Source organism: Acinonyx jubatus, chromosome D3 (genome assembly GCF_027475565.1).
Source record: "Acinonyx jubatus isolate Ajub_Pintada_27869175 chromosome D3, VMU_Ajub_asm_v1.0, whole genome shotgun sequence".
NCBI lineage: Eukaryota > Metazoa > Chordata > Mammalia > Carnivora > Felidae > Acinonyx > Acinonyx jubatus.
The window spans coordinates 4,256,595-4,276,532 of record NC_069392.1 but is presented as its reverse complement, the minus strand read 5'-3'; the positions used below and the strand labels follow the sequence as shown (position 1 = coordinate 4,276,532).

Here is a 19,938-nt window from a genome sequence, read left to right as displayed (position 1 = left end):
CGCCGCTGCTGTTAACTGTGATACTCGCCTTCAGGTGCCCTGAGCTTCCCGTTTTGGCCTCTGCAGGAAGAAATCACCTGTTCTGCCTGCATCGTGGAGAGCGCACCTCCCAGCCGCATGCCTTAGACAGGACCAAGCTTCCGGAGCCCAGCTCTGTTGTTGACCCTGCGTGTGCAGCTGCCCCAGAGACACCTGGTGCCTCGGATTCCTGGACCTTTGGGGGCCGCTTTGGAATAAACCCGTTGCGGCTCGGCCTTTCCCTGTGGGGGTATGGTTTAGCTTACCTTCCAAATTTTTTTTGCTGCTGAAGTCTCCTTTCTCTTTGTCCTTCTGGATTTATGCCTTATGGGGAAGATCGATCCAAAGTGATGGCAGGAGCCATTTGGGAGGGAGGGAAAGGACCACCCTGCACCGGCCCCCCACCTTTGCCACACACCGCTGGCCGGTTCTGTGAAAGATTCTGTCTGAATGAACGAACTCGGGGTCCGTCCGCAGCATTCTAAAGCAGCAGAGATCTCAGACTTATATATATTCTTCCTCTTTCTTCACTCCTTCCTCTCTTCCCTCCTTCCCTTCTTCTTTCCTTCCTCCCTCCCTCCTCCCTTCCTCCCTCCTTCCCTTCCTTCCGTCTCTTCCTCCCTCCATCCTTTTCTCCCTCCCCTTTTTGTTTCAGCCTCTGGTCTATGAGAAAGAGAAGAAGACCGCAAGGGAACGTTGCACTTTAAATACGGTTGATCTACCCTCGTGAATGATAAGCCAGCCAAGCCTTATTTTACAGCCACTATTTTAATTTTCTGAAGTCACCCACTGTTTCACTCCATCGGCTTTAGCCTTTTTCTCTAAAGCTATATAGCCTTGCTTTCATTTTCCCAAAACTTGCCCTTTATATTTAGAAACTCAGTTTTTATCTTACTTCTACGGTGATTGCTATCTTGTTTCCAAAAGAAAGAAGAACAAGAAAGAAAAGAAAGGAAGGAAAACCACCATAAAGAGCAGTTAGGCGGAAAGGCAGTGGCCGTGTTGATGAAATCTGGGGGACTCGGGGAAAACGTGTCATGAGCAATCCCAGGCCGCTTCAGCTGCTGGTGCTGGCAGTGTGCAAACGTCTGGGGTATTTGCAGATATCTTCACCCTGGGATGGAAAATTGGGAGCAACCATCTGGATGTCTGGCTACATGTTTCATTTTTTAGATGGATTTTTAAGAGTGCCGTGTAGGAACTTCCAGCAGTGAGGCAACATACAGTAAATTCAGCAACGCTTTTATTGATACGCTGTGAATCAATATCTAAGTGGCAGAATTATATACATAGCTAGCACAAGCACGTAAAAATTATTGTCATGTGTTAAAAAGTATTAATTCAGAGGGGCGCCTGGGTGGCTCAGTCGGTTGAGCGTCCGACTTCGGCTCAGGTCATGATCTCCCGGTTTGGGAGTTCGAGCCCCGCGTCGGGCTCTGTGCTGACGGCTCGGAGCCTGGAGCCTGCTTCGGATTCTGGGTCCCCCGCTCTCTCTGCCCCTGCCCTGCTCATGCTGTGTCTCTCAAAAATAAATAAACGGTAAAAGAATTTTTTTAAAGTATTAATTCAGAGAATGTGAGCCTTGGAGATACAGCCCAGTTTCTATAATCTCGTATTGGCCTTTCACCATTAAATAAAAAAAATCAGCCCGTCGGGTAAAGAAAAAAAGAATGGCATGTTTTGGGCCTCCGTTAGAGTTTGGTGGGCCTGATTTTGGAAGGAATCCACCGATGATGGACTGGAAGGCTGGTGGGGGGGGGGGTTCAGTACCAGGAAGTGGGGTGAAGGTAGGCGTGTCTGATGTTTGCTCATGCGGATGGGCTCTGGCATCTGTGAGCACACAGCAGTGCAAGGGAGCCCACAGACAGAAGCCTGGAGCCCCCGGCGGCCTCATCATCTCTGGAGCGAAACCTTCCTCCTCCATCAGGGAGTGAGGAAGGACAGCCTCCCTCCCCACCAGGTAGAGAGGACGATGGAGAAGAGGGCGCCTCCGAGTGTACAGGGTGAGTGAGCTTCGTGGAGCACAACCCGCCAGCCAGTGGGTGGGTTCTCAGCCCCAGCCTCCGCCCTGGCCCTGCAGCTCTTGGGACGCAGCTCTCAGGGGGGCCAGCTGGGGACACGGCTGCACAGGAATGATGCCACAGCTCACGGTGACCCGGGAAGTCAGGGCTGATCCCAGCCTCACGTTTGTTCCCAGGAACGCTGGAACTAATACATTTAATGAGAGAGTCGTTTTGGTGCCTTTTTTTTAAAGAAATACAATACTGATCGCAGTATTCACAGGTGCTTCAAAAACGGTCTGTTGAGTGGTGATACCACTTGTATGCGTGTTAAAATTGTCCTGTTCCCCAGATCTGAAGAATCACCTGGCCGGAGCATGCCATAGCTTCTAAACACGAAACAGTGTTGGGTATAGTTATTCCCGAATGACTCTATTTCTTCAAACAAAATGTTAGAAGTCAATATTCTGTTTTCTAACGTGGAATATTGGTTGTAGGGGCACCGGTTTCCTAATGGGATGCTTGTCACCTTCTCTGAGGCTTAAGTAAATGTTTTCCTTTGACAGTCAAAACTTGGGAGACATTCCCACTTCTCTTCAAGGATGTGGAGCGTCCCCTTCCGGGAGCGCGTCGGGGCCTCTCACAGCATTGCACCTGCTGCTATGTTCCTGCTTATCACCCCGGCTGGCTGCCAGACTCATTGGAAGGGAAGGTTGGACGTCCATATATCCCGCGTGTACTCAAGACAGCCGCAAAAAACTTAGGAACTTGTGGATTTGCCAGAACTTCCAATTTACCTGCCCGTATGCGCAAAATAAACATGCAGATTTACGTTATTTCCCATAAGTTACATTGCCACCAATCACCACACCACAGAGCACAAACTCTTCTTTTTTTTGCTGAATTAAGCAACATGAATTCTCCCTGTAGCTGTCCATGACTTAATCACACGTTTCGTTTATTTCTCTAAACTGTATCCTCCACCCATCATGGGATAGCTTTTCATTCTTTTCCCATATCAAATTGCCATCAGCAATTCCATGGCTCTGGAAACCAGCGCCCAGGAAACAAGAAAACCAACACCTGTAATTAGAGGGGGAAAAAAAAAAAAACATTTGCTTTGTATTCACGCCAACAATTCCACTCGCCAGCAACAAGCACTTTGTCATATTCCGAGGTGGTGTGAATTATGAATTATGGATTGTTTGCAAGAAAACAGTACAAAAGTACGTTCTGGACTTCCACCTAGGCAAGAGTGAATACGCGACAGATGGGACGTTGACCGTTTTGTTTCAGAAAGTTCCTCGATTTGTCAGGGCTGCTGGCTACAAATGATTTAGTAGGCCAAGCAGTGTGGAAGGTAACGAAATAGATGGTGTATGAAATCTGAGTATCGTCAAGATACTCCCAAGTCCACACGTGAAACGTCTCCTTCATGGGTAATCTCAGCGGAATTGGGGGTTGTGTGTTCATGAGTTCGTGCCAGGGAGCATCACAGGGGCCGAATCCCAGGAGCTCCAGAGGGTGATAACTGCCAAACTTCAGCAGGTTCTTAGCGTTCTCGCCAAACTCTGCCGCGCGGAGCTGGGCGTTGGTGACATCACTTCTTGTTCTGTGTGTGTGTGTGGGGGGGGGGGGTCTTTCTGGATGGAGAAATCAGTGGGAAGTGAGACCCTGCCACCCGCCCGTCAAGGATATCTCAAGGGTACGACAGCAGTGAAGCTGAAGGCCTCTGAACTTGGGGCAGAAGAGGACGTTCTGAGCCGAAGGCGGGGGTGGGGGTGGGGCATGGGCTGCTCAAAGCTCTGCTCAAGTTTGCGTAACGTGGACGTGACTCCGGTGGATTTGGGGGTGGAGGGCAGGGAGCGATGGAAACATTGCCGGATCCCGATCTAGAGCAGAACAACAGTAAGACAGCCTGGGGGCTCAGATACGAGAGATGGTGGAGACCATGGAGAAGGGACCGTCCTCCTCTTAATGTCAAAGGATGGCATGACCACAGGTGCCATTTGAGCACCACATCCACTGGGATTTTAATTTAAAAAAAATTTTTTTAACGTTTATTTATTTTTGAGACAGAGAGAGAGCATGAACAGGGGAGGGGCAGAGAGAGAGGGAGACACAGAATCGGAAACAGGCTCCAGGCTCTGAGCGGTCAGCACAGAGCCCGACGCGGGGCTCGAACTCACGGACCGTGAGATCATGACGTGAGCCGAAGTCGGACGCTTAACTGACGGAGCCACCCAGGCGCCCCTCGGGATTTTAATTTTAAATGTGATGACACTGATCCATTAGACCGTTAAGTCCTGCGTGCGTAGGGCAGTATCTGTTTCTACTGTTCCATTGCTAGTTCCCAGCGCGTTTCCTGGATGGAAGGGCGCAGGAAGGAAGTGAGGTCACTGGATCCCAGGATCACCCAGTGGAGCTAGAACGGCAAAGGGCCTGTCAAGTGGGAGATGGGGCTTGGAGGAGAGTCAGGGGCTGCTGAAAACCCCACCTGCCCGAGATAGCAAAGCAGGAAATACCTAATTCTGTCTTCCTCCCCTCTCCCAGTCTGTCTTCCGCCCATCAGTGTCTCCCGTGGGCAAAACAAAGTCTTCAGTGAGATGGGATTCACATACCATGAAATCCACCCTTTGGAAATCTACAACTCTGAGAGACAAACCAAGAAATAGATTCCTAACTACAGAGAACACACGGATGGTTTCCAGAGGGGAGGGGGGTGGGGGATGGGGAAACAGGTGACGGGGATCAAGGATGCACTGGGGATGAGCACTGGGTGCTTAGGGAAGCGTTGAGTCACTACGTTGTACCCCTGAAACTAGTATGACACTGTATGTTAACTACGCTGGAATTAAAATTTTAGACTTAATAGAAAAATAAAATATACAACCCTATTCACCAGCTATGGGTATGTTCACAGAGTTGGGAAACCATCACAAAACCCTATTTTAGAGCATTTTCATCACTCCAGACAGAAACCGTGTACCCAGTAGCCGTCTTTCGCCCCGACCCCAACCCTGGGTGACGACCCACCTACTTTCTGTTTCTCTGGATTTGACCATCCAGGATGGGAATACACGTCGGAACACACGCTATGTGGCTTTTGTGCCCAGCTTGTTTCACTTTGCCTTGTCTTCACGGCTCATCCCTTTAATGGCTGAGTAATATTCCATGGCACGAATACACCACATTTTATTATCCATTCAGCAGTTGATGAACATTTGTTTTGTTTCTATTCAAATACTGATTTTAAGTTTCTGTGTCTCTGCGACCCATTTTAACAGTATGGTGCAAAATAGAATGTGAGGGGGACAGCATTTTCAATAAGATATCTGAAAATGCATTTTGGTATCATGCAAATGTCAATGTTGGAGGAAGTTTTAAACATTTCCTAGGATATATATACACACACACACACACACACACACACACATATGTACATATGTGTGTGTGTGTGTGTGTATATATATATATATATATATATGCATTTCCAAGTATATCACATTTTATACATGGGAGTAACTTATAAAGGGTGATAGAATAATTAATTATGGGGGCAAAACTTCTCTGAAACATGTCGTTTAGCATAAGCTGGATATCTGAAATCTGGAATCAGAAGGTAAAAACTCCTGGAAAAAATTGGTAATTTAGCCCATGAAAAATCCTAATTAAAGGAAAATTACAATTCCCAGAGGTTTCCCCTTAATGAATCCTCTGGTTTGAGAATGGAATCCCTAAAAAGCCACAAAGATAAAGCTTTGACTAAAAATGATACAAGAGGGGGCGCCTGGGTGGTTCACCAGCTTTTGGCTTCGGCTCAGGTCATGATCACACGGTTCGTGAGTTCAAGCCCCGCATCCCTGTTTGGGATTCTCTCTGTCTCCCTCTCTCTCTCTGCCCCTCCCCTGCTTGCTCTCTGTTTCTCAAAATAAATAAATAAATAAATAAATATTTAAAAAACGATGCAGCAAACTATTTGAATTATCCCATACTTGGATTTGATACTGTTTATACAACCTTCTGTATTTCAGGTTAACAACAGTTGGTCGAGAAATTCTTTTTGAATGCTTAGGCTTTGCCCCTTGGCTCTTGTGTGGGGAAACTTACGGGAAACCCCATAAGAGCCAAGGGGCAAGGCCTAAGCGTTCATTCAGCGGGGCCACCTTTTTTCCTGAAATGGTCACTGCTACATTCATGCTGGGTTTTTTGGCCCTGTAGCCAGATACTAGCAATGGTTGGACGATTCCTTTCACGAAGGAGCCGCTCATCTGGATGCCCATTAACTCACCACACTAGGTCACTGGGCATCATTCTTCGTGAGCCTCTTCAACCTGCTCCAGATACTTCCGTACGGGTGGGATTGCGGGGGGAGCTCCTGTCACTGCAAATAATCAAATCCCATTAGAAATCCCAGGTACCTCATTATCTTTTCAAGTTCCGAGAACGCCAGTTTTAAAGAGTAAATATCAACAGCTCTCGAGATAGCTTCAGACGCTTGCTTTCAGCCAACGCGTGGGCTTCTCTTCCATTTCGCCTCCTGCTAGACACACGAGCCACTCACAGCCCTGGGTGTGAAAGATTGCAAGCTTAGCTATTCCAGAAATCTCTCTTGCTCGCCCTTTTTGAAAAGGCGAGCGACCGTAGATATCCCAGTCAAGAGCACCATGCCGCTGGGACAATGGAGACCGTGGACTACCTGACCCACCGCTGTTTGTCACCGTACTTACTCCCTAGCCCCCAGTCATTTGCACGCACTGTCAACATTGGCTACGGCTGAGCCGTATTCTTCGACTCCAAAGCAACTTGCTTTGTACTTGCTAAGTACAAGTACTAGGAAGGGACTTTCTAAGTACTACTCAGCCCAATTATCAAGAAAGATGATGCATACCAGAACAGTGTTCTTCTTACACCCCATTCTGAGCCCCGGCTTCCATGCAACTTTGCCATCAACTCTGCCTTCTTAAACGACCAGAAAGCGCGGGCGGTGGGGCGGGCGGCATGATGTGTCTTCTGCAAACAAGTCTATGCTCCTCTATGATTCACGGCACTTTTGATTTTGTTTATTGATGCAAAATTGCATTTGTTTTTCCATATTATTAATAGTGGCTCTCCAAGTTCAGATAAATGATTTTTTTTTAAATAAGAGATAATATCTAGAGTCATATAACACTATTTAAATGGGCATGGAATCACTCTTGTCCATAAAAGTACCAGTAACTGGGTTACTGAATGGCTCACCTGTCAACCGCATGTGCCGCAGCCCTATTTATGCCTGTTGTCCCAGCTAATTATTTATGCCCCCTTTTTCCACTCCCAGAGACGTCCCAGCACAGGCAATAAATTATACCACCGTCCTAATTATAAGCTTCTTTCAGAGCCTTTGCTCTCTTGGTGTTTCAATATATCATTTGATTTAAGATGCTTTTCAGAATCCTGTCGGCTGAGGAGGAGGGGGGGGGCACCCTGACCCTGAGTGCGTGGCTCTGTTGCATGGGGGGGGGGCAGGAAGCGGGGAGAGGCTGGCATGCTGGGTTCACACATGGGATTAGGTACGGGGTGCCCCAGGCTGGCCAGACACCAGACTCGGTGACATACAGTTATCTCTAGGGAGCAATGTTCACCAAGGAACTTCCATTCTTTTTAGGAAAAGACACAAGAGCCACAAAAAAATGAATCGTTTTTGTTCCTTAAAGCTTAGTCATGCCCTTTGCTCGCACCTGTGTGCCACCTGCAAAGTTGTGGATGCCTTCGAGGATGCAGGGTGCAAATGCTCCCACCTGCCTTGCCTCCGGGAGAAAGCGAGCTCCGGGCATCGCGGCCTGAGCCCAATCCGGAGGACGAGGACGCTCTTACCTGCTCTGCTCTGGGAGAAGCCCCGTTTTATTTTATTTTTATTGTTTTATTTTTCTTTTTTCCAATATTTAGTTTTGAGAGAGAGACAGAGACAGAGTGTCGGCAGGGGAGGGGCAGAGAGAGAGAGAGGGAGGGAGGGAGACACAGAGAGGCCACCTTGACCGGTCCTCCTGGAGAACAAGTCCTTCAGAAGCTCGGTGTCACGGATCTGGCTCTGTGTGGGGGGATGTGCCCCGCTGTGGACCCCAGCGCCTGGTGTCCCCACTGCCCCGCATGCCGCTGGGGACCACGGACCAGGACTCCATCCTGCTCTGGTCTCCCAGCACTACAGTGGCCTTTATAGCTCTTCCTCCTACACCCCGCACCTGTTTATTTGCGGATTTATTTACCTGTTTATTTGAGGATTTATTTCAGCTCTGCCTGTCTAGGCTACGAGGGCTGGGATTACTTTTCCCTTATGTTTCCCTCTGGAGGCTGGAGTCCTCTGTCGTCAAAGCGCGCAAAGCCGAGCACAGAGTCAGGGCACGTTGAAGCAGGTTGCAAAAGTGACCGTAGCTGTTACCTTCGCGTATTCACATTCCTTTGCCAGTGGCTTTGCCAGGCTCCCAACAAAAGCGGCGTCTCCTTCTTCACATCTTGGACCTGGGCGTGGCCTTGGGCTGGCTGCGGTTGACGGCGAATTAGTACATATCACTTAAACAGAGGGTTGGGAAGGACTTGCCTTTGACCCTTATCCTCTCTTGCCCTGGAAATCCTGTGGCTGTCACCCCTGGAGAAGCACGATGATCTCGGCTCCGGTCTTGATCTCAGGGTCATGGGCTCAAGCTCCGCGTTGGGCTCCGTGCCGGGTGTGAAGCGTACTTAAAAAAGTAAACACGAATAAAATGAAATACAAATAAAGCTACTTTGGTTGTGACGGTTTGTTGCGCAGGAAAAGCTAACTGGCACATCCAATAAATTGTGGAAAGAATGAAAGAGTAGTGGTCCCAGAACTTCCAACGATTTCCTGTTTTGGTGGGGGGAAAGGCTTTGGATTCTTAGCTGTTTAAGATTTTTGCTGATGTCCCCTATCTCCAGCCTGCCTGGCCCACATGCCCGTCTAATCGGCATGAGACCATCTCCCATTGGCCGTCGGTGGGAACCAGAACGCATCCAGTCTTCAAACGACAGCGCACTGTCCAGATTTAAAGCTGCCGGCCATTCCATGGGCTAATGGATTATTGATCCCAATGGAGGAGACATATTTAGAAAGTGTGGAGGATTTTAAGGTGGTGTGCAAAGCGGGGTCTGAGAAAAACAGCGCGACAAAGAGGTACAAGCTTATTACTGCTTCGACTGGGATGTGGCTGATCTCAGACACAAAAGTTACAAGACGGGGTTCACAGAGGCAAGACTTCGGAATGTGTGCGTCCCGCCAGAGAAACGTCTGACGTGCGGCTTCTCCGTGTCGTATCTGGGTTGAGATTTCATGTTCCTGGACCTTGGAAATGCTATTTGAAGTTGAATTTACTTAGAAATATAAGGCATTGTTATTGGGGGAAAAAAAACCTATCTAAAATGCTCCTGGTTTATATTTGTTTGGGAAAAAGTACCAAATAGCCTCTGGTTTTACCTTCTTGGGTGGTAGGATACCCAAGTGGCTTTGAATTTTCTTTCTTGTTAAAAGATTCTGCCATGTTCTGATTTTTCTAAAGTGATTGTGTTTCATGCAATTCGATGTATTTACAAGAGCTGCGATGGCGATTTTAAAAGGCAAACGTCTTTAGTCCAAATGAGACTGTGGGCCAGTCTTCTTGCGGGGACGTATTCTCTTATCTGCCTGTTGATTATTGTAATTCAGTCTGATGGAAAAATGATGCTTTTCATTGCTGGGATTATTCCCTGTTAATTTATATTCACCCTCGCTCAGCCGCATGACTCACAGAGACACAATTTTTTTTTTTCCCTTAAAAGCACCCAACGCATGAATCATTGCTGAGTGCCTCCATGATTTAGGGGATGTTTGTGGCAGAAATGCATGAATGAGTATGATGGCCATTTACTTATACACCTAGTCAGAAATGCAGCCGTAAATCTGACCAGCATGAATTCACAGGGACTTGATTAACATTCACGGGTGATGAATGACAGGGCATCTCTGTTTGCAATGCCCATACATGATACACAGATGTGCTTACAGGATTATGCTGCCTTGGCAGATGTATTTTTAGTTCTATGTTCTTCGTGTATGGCTGTTAAATTGCCACATTTCTAATTGTGGCTGGTTTTTTTCCAGTTTGGAGTGAGCGCCTGCGACTTCTTTAATGGTCGCCAGATTTCAGAACACTCAAAAGAGGAGACAGTGAAATAACCATTTTTAACATAAAGCGATTTTCTCCGCAACCACTCGGAAGGGCCTCCGATTTCCTAGCCGACCTTGAAAAAGTTCTGTCTCTGCACTTTGGAATCAAAATTTACCAAATCTATTCCTGTTACCCGACAGTTAAAAAACTACCTTCTGCCGCTAATGAATTGATGTGCCTCTCGGATGTCATGGCTCACGCAGACAAAGAGCTCAGTCCTTCCCCTTGGATAAAATGAAGGAGCTCAACCTCGGGGGAAAATACATACATAACAACACACATAAAAACCAGACCTTCCCAACTTCCTTCTCCTTGAGAGGGAGGTCACTTTTGAACTTAATCTATATTTTATTTTTTGTTTAAGATACCATAAAAAAAACTAACAAAGCCAAAAAAAAAAAAAAAGAGAGAGAGAGACGTTCCTGGATCTTCCTCTCCCGCCCGTGCTGAAAAGTCCTCGGACCCGTTAGCCCGCTGTGGCTGTCACTGTGTGTTGCTCCTTCAGCTGCTGTCCCCTCCCTTCTTTTAGCCCCAGGGCTCCGATCTGGTCAGGGAGCCCGCAGCCCACCTGGAGGCCTGAATGAGGTCTAGTCCCAGCCATTGGGGCCCACCGGGAGCTCCTTTGTTTGTGATTGGTCTAGACCCCGAGCACGTGACCTGCTCATGGCCAATGAGACAGGAGGGGAAGTACGCCCCCTGGCGCTGGGAAACGCGTCCCTCCTTCGTAAACAGAGCATCAGGGGCGCCCGGTTGGCTTAATGGCCGCACAGTCTCTGGGCCGTCAGTTCGAGCCCCATGTTGGGGTCAGAGATTACTTAAATAAATAAACTTAAAAAAAAAAAAGTAGAAAATCATCACCTTCTTGCTGCCTTCCTATTCCTTCCTGCTCTGTATGCTGTCCTGGAGGACAGGACACAAGCGCCAGAGGCAGCCACGTTGGGGTCACGGGGGGCTAGTCCTTGGAAAACAGGCGACGTGCCAGGAATATAGAGTGACAGGAGGGGAGGACTGACTGCCAGCTCCTTCCAGGCCAGCGCTGAGGGAGCCCGCTGCGGTGGGCGGAATCACAGCAAACAGGCACCTGTCCGCATCCCCAGAGCCTGGGAATGCGCCGTGTGATGTGCACCGAAAGCCAGAATGAAGACAGTGGGTGAAAGTGAGGTCGTTGAACAGGCAGCCTCAGGGAAGACTGTCCCGCATTCACAGGGTGGGTCCAGTGTCACCACAGGGTCCCCGAATAGGGAAAAGGCAGGCGGAGCAATCATCATCACTGCGATACAACCAACGTGAGGAAGCCTGGCCGCTGCTGGCTCTGGGGAGGAGGAGGGGCCCCAGAGCCCAGGGAGCCAGGCAGCCTGTAGAAGCTGGAAAATACCCGGAATGGGATTTTCCTCCCGCTCCTCCAGAAAGGAATGCATCCCTGCAGACATCTGGTTTAAGCCCCCTGAAACCCATTTCAGACTTCTGACTTCTAGAACGGTAAGATAATACATTTGTGTTGCTTTAAGCCACTAAGCGCAATTTATTACAGCAGCAGCAGAAAACTAATGTATCCAATTATAGATGTTCAATTTGAGAACGAACGGCTAGATGAAGCCACCGTGAGCTGTTTTCTGTCCTTTCTGCTGAGTTCAAATTAATGACACGTATTAGCATGCTCTGGCCTCTGCCAAACCCGCCGTCCTTTTCCTGTTTGCAGCATTAGAAACAAAGGCAACTGGGAGCTCCTGGAGTTTGTGGGTTTCCTTTCGGTTGACGTGCGTCCCCTGCTCAAGCTGCGTTGACAAGCTCCCGTGGAGGCTTCAGATTGGTCTCTGAGAGGAAGGCACCGTGGGTCCTTAACTTGTCCCGGAGCCAACGGAGGGCACCCTTCTCAGCACCAGAGGCGAGCTTTGCTCTGCTGTGCACCTGACAACAGGGCTGCGGGGGGTGCAGTGGCCAGTGTGAGCCTCCCCGGGGGTGGGAGGGCCCCCAGTGCAGTAGACCCAGCATGATCTGCCCAAGGGTCTTTTGGGTTCTGGTTAAGAAAATTCTCAAGGTGGCGGGATGGCGGGATTTGAAACAAGGGACGCGCCGATTTCTCGGATTTTTCCTTCCCGCGTGTGTGTTTGGATTTGGTTCTCTGAAGCAAAGCCGAGGACGAGAAAATGGTCATCAGGGAGACGCAGGGAGAGAAGTTCGGGGTGAGGCGACGAGGACAGGATTGATTTCTGCAGCCTGACGGCCGCCAGTGTCAGCGAGGGAAAGCCAGGCGGTTGGACGGGGCCGCCTCTCCCTCTGACCCCTGTCAGAGACGGACAGTGGCCAGCTCGTACGTGGCGCTCAGCGAGGAAGGTGAAAGGCCGAGAGAGACGATGTCAGACCGACTGTAATGGTCTCTGGAGTCCGGGGCTGAGGCTTCACCACTTTGGCAAACTATGTCGCACTGTTGGCGAATTAATTCTGGGGCCCCATTCACTCGTTAACTACGGGGCACTATTAGCTAGTTAACTGTGTGGCACTATTAACCAATGAACTATGTGGCACCATTAACTAGTCAATTGTGTGGCCCCATTGGCGAATTAACTCTGTGGCCCCATTCACTAGTTAACTACAGCGCGCTGTTAACGAATTACATGACACTATTAACTAGCTAACCAGGCAGCGCATTAGCTAATGCTAGAGAGCTGCCTGGAGTTATTACTCCGAAGTTCTATTCCTCATTATCTACCCGAGGGAACGAGTACACATGTCCATCAAAATAGGGGTCCAGGGGCGCCTGGCCGGCTCCGTCAGTGGACATGCGACTCTCGGTCTCGGGGTTGGGCGTTCAAGCCCCACGTTGGGTGTGGAGATCGCTGAAAATAAAATCTTAAAAACAACCCAGGTACACAAAGTGCTTGTAGCTGCTTTGTTCATAATATCTAAAGTTCAGCGATAATCTAAATGATGATTAACAATTGAGTGGATAAAAATATTGTGGCATATTTATACACTAAAATATTATGCTGGAGTTTAAGAGGAAAAAAGAAAAAGAATTATTGCTACACACACAGCAGCTTGAATCTTCACGAAATAATGTTGAACAAAAGAAGCCAGTGTAAAGACCAGAATCTGAGAATCTGTCTTATTCTATTTATAAGAGGCTTAAGAACGGGTACAATGAAACCATGGTGGAAGGTACTGAGTGTTTAAAAGGGCAAGAAGGAGCCTTATGGGCTGTGTGTGTGTGTGTGTGTGTATGTGTGTGTGTGCGTGTGTGTGTTCTTTTGGCCAAAACCTTCACTGGTAAATTTTAATCATTCGCTATTAAAATATTAGGTTTTGGCAATGATAGTGTCACTGATTGGTAATTGACGTTTATAAATATCATTTATGGCAGATTGAACTTATATCCCTAAGCCTCCCAGTGGGTTAAACCAGACACAATATCAGTTCTGGTCATAGTAACCAGCTATGTGCATTGCTACAATTTTTAAATGCTGCTTACTTTTTCCCTCTGTTCAACTGTTTATTATTAAGAAAAGCACATCCATATTTTTCTGGGTTTTTTTCATTACCATAAGGATTCATACGATAAGTCAGCTTTGCTGTTATTAATAAGCAATTCCCTCTGCTATGATGAGGCCACCAAGGCAAACCTCCTTCCGGAGGCGAATTTGAGGTGGGCTCGTGGCCCCTAATGAATTTTGGAGTTAGAAAAGAAGCCGGCTCTCTCATCATTCCAGGACCAAATGCTTTTTGATAAGTGTTTCACATCATAAACTACGGTCTTATGTCGGGCTCTCAGCAAGCTCCTCGATGCAAGTACTTTCTATGGGAAGAAAGTTGCCAAGGGCAACAAATGTGCTTTGTGCAGACATTTCAAAGTAGGACCTTCTAATTGCCGGTGGGACCCTGAGAATCCCCACCACGGGGGCGCCAATGGACGTGTGAGTGGATTACAACATTAATTCAGCAAGCCCAGGTAGCATAGTTACAAATGCCAAGACTGTAAACGTGATGATCTTGGGCGAGCCCTTAACCTCTCTGCACCTCATCTGTCTGAAATAGAAAATGGGAATAATATCCACCTCCTTACATTATTATGAGGAATGAACATTTTTAATATCTATTAGGTGCTTATCACCGTTCCTGGCACAGACTCTGTGCTGGGGAAACTCGTTACGCAGCAATAGCACACTGATACAATTGTTAGCTGCTGTCGTTGAGATAATGGAGGTGGCGTGGTGGCAGGTGGAATTGTAAGTGACCCTCACCCTTGTATAATCCCTCCCCTTGTGAGTGGGTGGAATCATTTGAGGAGATATCACTCCTATAACTGTTGCATTTTCTATGGCAAAAGGGGAGATTACCCAGGTGGTCTAATCTAATCACACGGGACATTTAAAGGCAGAGCTCTCGGTGTCTGGCAGCAAAAGAGGAGGTCAGAGGTTGCATGCGGGAGGAGGACTGGACACACGGGCACTGGTTTGAAGGTGGAGAGGGGCCCTGGTGGACAGCTAACTGGGAAACAGTTGGATGAGGCCATCCATGGATGGCCAATGGAAAGCAATCCAACCACCAGAAGGATATGATTTTAGCCAAGAACCAAAGGTGATTGGAAGCAGATTCATCTACAGAGGCTGGAGAAAAGAGCCCCACCGGACCAGCACGTTAACGGTGACTTTGGCTTCCCTGAGCGCGGAACCCACGCGAGCCTGCTGGCCCTTCTGAGCGACAGTATCGTGTGACCATGAATGAGTGTTCATTTTAACCCCGGATTTCATGGTGCCATACTGGGAATTAGCTATGCAGCCATCGGAAAACTAATATAGTGATCAGGGAGGGATCAAAATGATACTGCATAATCGCTGATGCACACGGACCAAACATTACCTACCGGGCAGTGGGATAAGTGCCCTGCTTGATCTATCTTATTTAATCTCGCCACAGCGCTGTGAGGTGGATTCTCTTATTACCACTGTTTTGTACTTGATGAGCGCAAGGCACAGATAAGCCGAGTTCCCTGACAAAGGTCACACGGTTCAGCATGTAGGTGAACTGGGATGGGATTCAAAGCACATCAGACACGGGGTCACATTCCCAACCACAGGGCAACAGGGCCCAGTTGTCATCTTTACGGGAACTTTAAGTCCATAAGGACGAACACAAGAAGCATTAGTTACGTGGGGCATTTGAGAAAATGTGACAGGTGTTCGGAAAGGTCTGGGTCTTTTCTTAGAACACTTGTAGAAGAATCTCTTAATTTGGGGGAAAATGTTTCTTTTTAAAAATATTTTTTTAAGTACTTATTTATTTTTGAGAGACAGAGAGAGACAGAGCATGAGCTAGGAAGGGGCAGAGAGAGGGAGACACAGAATCCCAGGCAGGCTCCATGTTCTGAGCTGTCAGCACAGAGCCCGACGTGGGGCTCGAACCCACAGACTGGGAGATCAGGACCTGAGTCGAAGTCAGGTGCTTTTACCGACTGAGCCACCCAGGCGCCCCGGGGAAGAATGTTTCTAAGGAAGTATATTTCAAACAGCAGCTTGAAGGACCACTGTAAGAATTGTTGTATTTGGAAGTTCTCATTTTGAGGATCGACCAAACCCGACTCCAGCCTCTGGGTGCTACCTGCTGGGGTCCAGCCCGTGGTTTTAGTAAGAGGCTCTGTGTTTCGTTTCCTAGTTGTTACCAGGAAGTATCTCTTTTAGCTGCTTGAGACTAATTTAAAAAATGATGACCTTGAGGGAGAGACATCGATGACGTTGTGGTGCCAGAGAACATTCTAGTGACCTCTTGGCGCCTACTCCGGCACCTCGAGTGGCTGGGTTCAGTTAGAGGAAAACCGGAGGATGACTGAGTCACTAAAACATGCAAGTTCTGCGAGACCAGCTGCACTGGAAGCAGCAGACGAGGCGCGGAACGGCCATTAGCATAATCCCATTGTAAGCAGTGGACGAGTTTCCGGAAAACCAATATCATTATCACATGAGTGTCCTTCAAGTGAATTGTATTGCCGTGTAGAGTCGTTTTACATTTAATTGAGAAATTTATCTTAGTTGTATACTTCCATCAAGGCGACAAGCATGAGGAATCTACTTTACGGGGCTCCGAGTTTCGCTGATGTTATCACAGGAATTTCAAGGAACACTCGGGATGAGGGTTGGTTCTCGTAGGGGGATACTTATGCATTCGTGAAGGTCGAGGAACGCAGCTGAAGGCGCGGGTCAGCGACATCAGGGCGGGTGTGCGGTCACGTGGGATGTCAGGCCAGCTTCCCACGTCGCCCCCACGACTGGCAGATCTATTCGCTCAGTGGCTCCCACACTTCCCTGCGCATTCACATCACCCGGAGAGATGAGAACGAAATCTCCCTAGTACCCCAAAAATATAAAGGTGATGCCCCTACCGATATCTTCAGGATTTCTAGGTGGTGGGAGCCAGGCATCAGTATTTTTATTGTATTGTATTGTATTGTATTGTATTGTATTGTATTGTATTTCATTCCATTCTTTTTTTTTTAATGTTTATTTACTTTTGAGAGACAGAGCATGAGCATGAGCAGGGGAGGGGTAGAGAGGGACACACAGAATCTGAAGCAGACTCCAGGCTCTGAGCTGTCACCACAGAGCCCGATGCGGGGCTTGAACTCACAAACCTTGATGACCTGAGCCGAAGTCGGAAGCTCGACCGACTGAGCCATCTAGGCACCCCATCTAGTCTATTCTATTGTATTCTATTGTATTCTATTATATTCTATTGTATTGTATTCTATTCTATTGTATTCTATTCTATTCTATTCATTTATTTATTAAAGTTTATTTGCTTATTTTGAAGGAGAACAGGGGCCTGTGCCCCATGAGTGGGGAAAAGGGCAGAGAGAGGGAGAGGGAGAATCTTTAGTTGCAGGGCTTGATCTCGTGACCCTGAGACCACGACCTGAGCCGAAATTAAGAGCTGGACCCTCAACCGAGGGAGTCACTCCAGGTGCCCCTTTTATTTTATTTTTTAGAAGTTTATTTATTTTAAGTAATGTCTACACTCAACGTGGGGCTTGAACTCACGACCCCGAGATCAAGTGTCGAATGCTCTCCGGACTGAGCCACCCAGGCGCCCCAACGTCAGTATTTTTGGTGGAGGTGATTCCAGTCTGCTACAGTTTGGGGGAACCATGGTATTAACTCCCTTTTTCGTTACTAGTAGAATCTGTTTTACTCGGGGGTCCGTCCTTTCCACTCAGCCGTGTGACACAGCAATGCTGAGCCCGTCCCCAGGGCCAGGGCTGCATAAGCAAATCGGGGTCAGAAGCCCCCCTGCGATGTTCACTGCTCCCGAAATAACCATATGACCTAGGTCGGCCCAATCACGTGCTAAGAACTTTGACTTCATGATCCCGTGACGAGAAGTGGTTTTTCTGTTTCCGTATCTCTGCGCTCAAGGAACCTGAGCTCAGATCTGCTCTACTCGGAATCGGGGTCCTATGTAGACATTGCCCCGCTGCTCAGTCCACCAGCTTGACGTCTTTCCGGCCTCAATTTCTCTCCCGGTGCAAGACAATACGCTTCCACGGTGCTCACCCGGGGCTCAGCGGCCATCGTCCGGCTCGTACACCAGAGTTGCCCTGGCTCATCTGGTGTTGGCCTTGACATCCTCTGAGTTGCCAGAAATGCCTGAGATGAGCTGGGCTGTCCCCCCCCCCCGCCCCCGCCATCCTGGAGCTTTGAGACAGGACCAGAAAGCGTGCTTTGTACATGTGCTCTCTGCAAGCCGACGTCTTCCTGTATTCGGTGAAGGAAGAACAGGAACAGGCAGAGGCTGATAGAAGCAAAGACTCGCTCGTGAAAAGCAAGCAAGTGTGGAATTATCTCTGCTTCTCCTGCGTCCGCCTGCTCACTGATCAGCACGCAATGACTGCTACAGCTAAGCTGGTCCTGCTACCTTGCTCTAATATGAAATGCAAAGAAATACTTTAAAAAATTTTCTTAATTTATTTATTTTGAGAGAGAGAGAGAGAGAGAGAAGGAGGGAGGGGGCAGAGACAGAGGGAGAGAGAGAGAATCCCAAGCAGGCTCTGCACTGACAGCCCAGAGCCCGATGCAGGGCTCGAACTCTGGAGCCCTGAGATCAGGACCTGAGCCGACCAAAAGTCGGATGCTTAACCTACTGAGCCACCCAGGAGCCCTGAAAGACACATTTTTGAATGTGATAATACTGTGTATACTTCCCCGGAAATAAAACCAGCCATGCTCCCTGGCCACATGAGTGCCTCCTTCTGTTGTTACTTTTGCCTTGGGGTGTTTGAAAATGGCTTGGAAATGTTGGAAAATGGCTTGAAAGTGTTTGAAAATGGCTTGTAGCAGGTAAGTGGGAGGCTGATTTCAAGTACGGGCTGCTTTTCCGCATTCTCAGATACGTGGAATCCATTAACGAACCTTCTGTTTGTAACTTTAAATTCTTTCTCATTAGAAACACACTCATGTTCATTGTGGAAATATCTTTGAAATATAGTAAAGTGGAAAGTGGAAATAAAAAAAAATCCCAACAACAAACATAGCCCCTGTTCAAATTTCACTTTATTTACTTCTCGTTTTTACGTCAGTCATATATAAGCTGATATCAATATGTATGCCTTTAAAAAGCTAACTCACGTTTTATTTTAATGCTTTAAAAATGTCCTTATATCCTGCTTTATGACCTCAGTATATTCTGAGCACATCCCTATACTAGTAAACACACTATTTTAAAATTAAACCATCTGTATCCAGTTGTATATTGTTAGCTGCATCCTGGTGGACTTTTAAACAACTTTTCACAGTTACCCCTGATCGGCAAGTGTAACAGTGTCCGGGAATTGTGAAGTTCTGGGTTCAAATCCAGTGGGACTTGGGACATGTTTGCAACGTCTGAACTCACGGGTTCAGACTCACCTCCAGTGTATGCCCAGCGGCTTAATAACCTTTGGATCGTGGAGCACAGCGATCATCAAGATAATAACAGCAGGCGTTTGCCACTGCCCCTGATGTGTGCTAGGTATTCCTTTAAGTACTCGACGTGAGTTAGCCCATCTAACCATCACCCTCCATGAATAGATCACGATCTCCACTCCATGTGTAAGCCAAGAAGCAGAGAGGTTAGATGACTTAAGGTCACAGAGAAGTAATAGAATAAAGATACAAACCCGGGGAACTGGCCTCTGAAAGAAACCCCTTTTGTTTTTACTTTTAATGTTTACTTATTTTAGAGAGAGGAGAGAGAGACAGAGCGCGAGCCGGGGAGGGACAGAGAGAGAGAGAGAGAGGGCGACACAGAATCCGAAGCAGGCTCTAAATTCTGAGGGGTCGGCACAGAGCACGAGGCCCGAGGCCTGAGGTGGGGCTCGAACTCACGGACCAGGAGATCACGACCGAGCCAAAGTCGGACACTTAACCAACCGAGCCACCCAGGCGCCCCTGTAAGTAACCCTCTTAACAACCCCACTGACACGGAGGGGGTTTTGGAGTTGTGGGGGTCCAGAGCCGATGGCCAAGAAAGAATTCTTGAAGATGTCTTTGGTGCAAAAAGGTGACTTTATGAAAGCACGGGGACGGGACTTTGGGCAGAGAGAGCTGCACTGGGGTCCTGACGAGTGACTGGTTACGTACTATGGAGTTGGGGGAGGAAAAGACAGAAAGGAGGCCTCCAGAAAGACTTTGACGTGCTAAGGAAAATGCAAAAGGTGCCAGGCGTGTTGGTGTTATCAGGCTTAGGTTGTTTCCCCT

The 19,938-nt window shown here is 48.0% G+C and overlaps 1 long non-coding RNA gene and 1 other non-coding gene across 3 annotated transcripts in view; one reads left to right on the top strand and one right to left on the bottom strand.

The window, feature by feature from the left end:
* Positions 1 to 3,432, top strand: part of LOC113595181 (uncharacterized) — a 123,537-nt gene extending 120,105 nt beyond the window's left edge. The window contains exons 4-5 of one of the 2 annotated variants that reach the window (XR_008291459.1): positions 67 to 268; positions 674 to 3,432. This is a non-coding gene — a long non-coding RNA (uncharacterized LOC113595181). Of the gene's footprint in view, positions 1 to 66 lie in introns of both variants that reach the window. The other variant, XR_008291458.1, reaches the window with a different exon arrangement.
* Positions 3,433 to 15,594: 12,162 nt separating this feature from the next.
* Positions 15,595 to 15,680, bottom strand: TRNAR-UCG (transfer RNA arginine (anticodon UCG)). Its single transcript has one exon. It is a non-coding gene; the product is annotated as a tRNA-Arg (tRNA).
* Positions 15,681 to 19,938: the final 4,258 nt, after the last annotated feature.